Here is a 5,120-nt window from a genome sequence, read left to right on the forward strand (position 1 = left end):
TGCTGAACTGGGGGACAGCTTGCCTTAAAACACTACAATTTGTCCCAAACAAGCCCTTCTTTGTGTTGTTGAGGATGCTCTGCCTACCTTCAGAAATGGCCAGTCTTTTGCAAAAGCATCTGACATTGTAGAAATGACCTTCAGAGGCTCACAAGCAAGGTAGGTTTTTCCTTCTGACAGTCTCAAGCATACTTTTTTTCCATATCATTTGTGCTGCTTCTTGCATTATGAAAAATGGGAGAGGGGGATAGACAGGGCACCTTTTTTGATTTCATGTTTGCAATCAGGGTCTTTCAATACTTCCATATGCTCTTGTTCTGGTTTCACTTTTCAAGAGTCCTACTTTTTGCTATTGATTTCAAATACATTGCTTTCCCTGGCCAGCTCTGCAGATCAACAGTTTCTTGCTGAATTTGCTTTTGATTTTTTCATCTTCTCCATTCCCCCTCTATTCCCTCCACTATTTTCTCTCCCACACTATCTTTATTCCACTTTGGTTTGACTCCACCTATAGCCCTTATAGTTTCTCCCTGTCTCTGTTTCTAAGCTACCTTTTCTAAGCTTAGATTTTGCAAAAACATTAAAAAAGCCTATGTATTTTTATCAGCACTTCTGCTTTTCATCTTCATTGCCAAGAGCATCCTTGCCTGCCCAATAAATCAATATTTTATGAGCACGCAAGCTCTGAATCAGGAAAAAGGAAATGATTAACAAACAAGCAATTTTCCTAAATCAGAGCTTTTGAATTATGTCCTTTGCTTGATGGTATTTTTAAATAAATAGCATTATGTTATTTGAGTGGGTGGAGAGGGGTAAGGCCACTTTATTGGAATGTGTCAGGAAGCTGAAGCATGAAAGAGTCATTGAACTGGATTTTATACTCTGGCTTAGGCAGAGAGCAGCTTTGCTAGCCTCAGTGCAGTCAGGGTAGCGTAAAACAGGTGAGAGTCACAAAGTGTCACACCAGCTGTTCTGAGAGCAGAAACTTTTGGGTTCAGATCCCTGGTTAGATGGGTTTTCCTCTATGAATTCCCCAATGCCACCTCTCCTTCCCCTGCAATATGAGAAAAGTGCTCCACCTGCCTACAGTAGCACAGCAGACAGCTGTGAATAAAACCTACACTGACTACCCAAAGGGAGGTCCTGACCGACCATCCAAGTCAGGTGCTTTTTTCTGAGAGCGCTGGAAAGCATATTTTCCAATACTATTTAATTTTCCCAAATAAACCCCCATTGAAAAAAATGGTCAACAACTGGCTGAATATGAGCCAGCAGTATGCCCAGGTAGCCAAGAAGGCCAAGAGCATCCTGGCTTGTATCAGGAATAGTGTGGCCAACAGTACTAGGGAGGTGATCATCCCCCTGTACTCGGCACTGGTGAGGCCCCGCCTCAAATACTATGTTCAGTTTTGCGCCCCTCACTAACAAGAAAGACATTGAGATTCTGGAACGTGTCCAGAGAAGGGCAACGAAGCTGGTGAGGGGTCTAGAGAGCAAGTCTTACGAGGAATGGCTGAGGGAACTGGGGTTGTTTAATCTGGAGAAAAGGAGGCTCATGGGAGACCTTATCACTCTCTACAACTACCTGAAAGGAGGCTGTAGAGAGGTGGGTGTTGGTCTCTTCTCCCAAGTAACAGGCAATAGGACAAGAGGAAACGCCACAAGTTACGCAAGAGGAGGGTTAGGATGGATACTAGGAAAAATTTCTTCACCAAAAGGGTTGTCAGATATTGGAACAGGCTGCCCACGGAAGTGGTGGGATTGCCATCCCTGGAAGCATTTAAAATAGGGGTAGACATGATGCTTAGGGATATGGTTTAGTAGTGGTTTTGGCAGTGTTAGGTAATGGTTGGACTCGATGATCTTAAGGGTCCCTTCCAATCCAGACGATTCTATGATTCTCTGATTCTAGTAAGGATTTTCAGAAAGCTCACTGTAACTGCTGTCTTCTGCCCTGTGTCCCAGCCTGCTACGCCCTCCGTGGACTCCAGGCAGGAGTACCACCTACACCCTTGGTCTTCTCCACAACCCTCCACCACACCACCCTTCTTACTCCAGCAGATTGTGCTCTTTGCTCGTGTCAGAAGGAAACTTCTTAATCCAGCAGGTTGAGCTTCCCAGGTTTTCGATTAAGTTCTGGTGCAGAAAGGCTTCCCAAAATCAGACCCACTTTGCAACACTGCAGTACATTAAAGCCTGTGGTCTCCATGCACTAACTCCTCCAGCACAAAACTCCTCCGCTTCTCCTCAGCCCTTTCTACTTTGTGATCTCAGCTCAGAGGCAGGACTTCTTGCATAAAGGGTGAATGCCAGAACTAAAGGCATGGATGGCTGTTTTACAGGAGGAAATACAGCACGCAAAATCTGCCCATTCTCTGGCAAAACAGATGCTTGCTGTCGCTGGCTATTAGGAAGAACACAGCCAGATTTCTCTCCTAGATTCAGCACTCCCTAAGTACAAGTGAACAGACCTGATGACCCCAAGAAAATGAGCCTGTTTCAGGGCAGTTTGCTCCCTTGCTCTCCCCTCCCTTCTGCCTCAGAAACACACATAGCTGGCTGTCATTTGATTACTGACAGAGAAAGAAAATTGCCTTCATTTGAAGCTTGTTTCAATTCAGTTTTTTGTATCTCATTATAACAATATCATTCATCGTCATCCCCCCCAGCAGGGTGGGTACAAGAGAAGCAGTGATTATTTGGCAACATGATTCATTTGCCTTGGGCTAGCAGCTTAAATTAGGTTAGGACACTTACTAATCCATGCAAAAAGGTAACCAGTTTTGTACAAGACAATGAACGTGCAAGAGAAAAGCTGAGTACCTAAAGGGGAAATGAAACTGTACATTTTTTCTTCTGCTACTCTCAATGCATGATTAAGAAAAGACAAGAGATGTAGCTTTCAACATGGCTAATAAGAAAGATGCGGTGGAAACCTCTGTTCAAGCAGCACCTGGACAGGAAAGGTTTTCTCATTTCTCATTGCCATGGAGGCAACAATATGGAGGAAATGCACCCAGCTCTCCACGAGGCATGAAAGGTTAGAACTGAGAACCCAGCCCTGAGGATGTAACAGTTTTGCCATTTAATATTGTCACAGAAAATCGGCAAGAGTCGAACACCCAGCAGTGCGACTTCCAAGCACTTGAAGCCAGAGTTTCTGCCATGAGATGAGGAATTGCCAAAAGCCTCTGAGGCAGCTCCCAGGGATTTGGAAGCACAACCAGAAGAAGGGACAAGCAGTGTAAGCCAGCAGAATTGCTCCACCATGTTTAAAGGGAACTGGATCAAAGAGCTGCAAGCCCTCCGCACTAGTATAGAAATCAGGCTGCCTCTCTGCATGTACTGGACACACATCACTGTTTCTGGGTAATTTCCATTTACTATGAAGGGTAATTTTTAGCGTTTATAGCTCATATTCATGTAAAGAATATAAGAAACATGCAAACAGTAGGTAGGGTGATGCATATCTTATAGATAGCAAAACTGAGACATGCAGATGTTAAGGAGTTATGATTTTTAAGATCCAACATTGACCTAATTCTGTTCCCATTGCCTGTGCTCAAAGACAGCCCTTTGGACTTGCTGGAGACATTAAAGCCAGCAAGAGTAGAATCAGGCTGATCTCTTTGAACGCTTTAGTACAAATAACCCTTCCAAGACTTCACCAGAAATCCAGCACTAAAAAAAGAAGAAAAAAAAAATATCTTAGTTCTGGCTATTCCCAAACACATGATCCAGTCCTAAATCACTGCCTCCCACTTTCCCCTGGAGCATCACTTACTCTTCAAACACAGAGCAAAAAGTCTTCCAAAGATTAAACTCCCTTGTTGGTTTATAATCAATTCTGAAACAAGGAAAGATTTAGTGACCATGATTCCAGACTCCTATAACGCTCCTTTTTTCTAACATTTGCCTTTGCAAAATGAAAGAAGTTTTAGAGCTTCAGAACCAGACGATTACACTTTTGCACACTGCCATAATCATTTAGTGGCTGTTCACCTCCTTGGAAAGCTTAAGTCCCCTGCACATTTTGCAGTTTATAAACAATACAAGCTTTTCCCAAATGTTGCTTGTGCCTCTGTTTCAGCTTCCGGTGTCGATTTCTTGTTGCTTTTTGTTTAAAATTCCACCCTGTCATCTTTGGAACTCCATCCACTCACTTTTTCTTCAATAATAAATGATAAAAGGAAATGGAAAAAATTCCCCTAAATGAGAAAATTTTCACCTGGCACAGAGGACCTGTGGAAATCTATTAACTGACTGGAGGAACACTGGCAGCATTGCAACTATCAGGAGAGCCTGCTCGCTTCAGCACGGCCCTCTCTTCCACTTGACTGGCTTTCATCTGATCCACCAGTTTAGGAGTAATGCTAAATAAACATGCCGGCAGAAAGCGCCAGCTCGATATGGGAAGAAGCACTCTTTTTCTTGTCTTCCAAATCAGGCTCTGCTTTATTTTAGGTATGTTGTCAAGTTTATGCCCATCCACATATTACTTAGGTTTGTGTTAACGGGTCTTGATCAAAAGGATCAGGAATATTTTGTGAACTGAGAGCCAACGCCTGACCTGGGAGCATTTGGGACACAGCTATTGTGTCAGTTAACATCTGCCCTGTAAGCTCACAGACTCACCCCTGCGGGTCACTTCTGGTTTATCTCAGCAGCTATTCACGTGGCTTGGACACACACATAGGACGTGCAAAGATGAGCATACTCCGTCTCAGCTCACCAGTCTTGAACTCAGCTCCTCCTAAATCTGGAAACGGTGGCTTTAAGCCCAGACTACAGTTTCACTATGGCAAGCAAAGTGGACTGAAAGCAAGAAGTGCTGCAACCAAAATGCCTAATGCCCACTCCTGAGAGAGCTCTTCCTTTCTCAGTAGTCATAGACCTGAAGGGTTTCAAAAGTCTACTTGATTTCAGGCTGGATTATGTACAAAGGCATATTCTTCTTTTTTTCCTCATTGTCCTGCTCTGCTTCAAGGCTCCTAGTGGCTTCCTTGATTGCTCCTGATGTCTTACAAGATTGTGAACATGCTACAATTAAAATAATGAGATCAGTGTATAAATTCTCTCCCTGCTTCTCTACTCAAAAAGACAGACTGTTACCATTCCCC

At 43.6% G+C, this 5,120-nt stretch overlaps 1 protein-coding gene across 1 annotated transcript in view; it reads right to left on the bottom strand.

The window, feature by feature from the left end:
• CPS1 (carbamoyl-phosphate synthase 1, mitochondrial) overlaps positions 1 to 5,120 on the bottom strand; it is a 99,110-nt gene that overhangs the window by 39,864 nt on the left and 54,126 nt on the right. The gene's annotated exons all lie outside the window — the stretch shown is intronic.

This window comes from Charadrius vociferus, unplaced genomic scaffold, assembly GCF_000708025.1.
Source record: "Charadrius vociferus isolate BGI_N301 unplaced genomic scaffold, ASM70802v2 scaffold136, whole genome shotgun sequence".
In the NCBI taxonomy this organism is placed as follows: Eukaryota; Metazoa; Chordata; class Aves; order Charadriiformes; family Charadriidae; genus Charadrius; species Charadrius vociferus.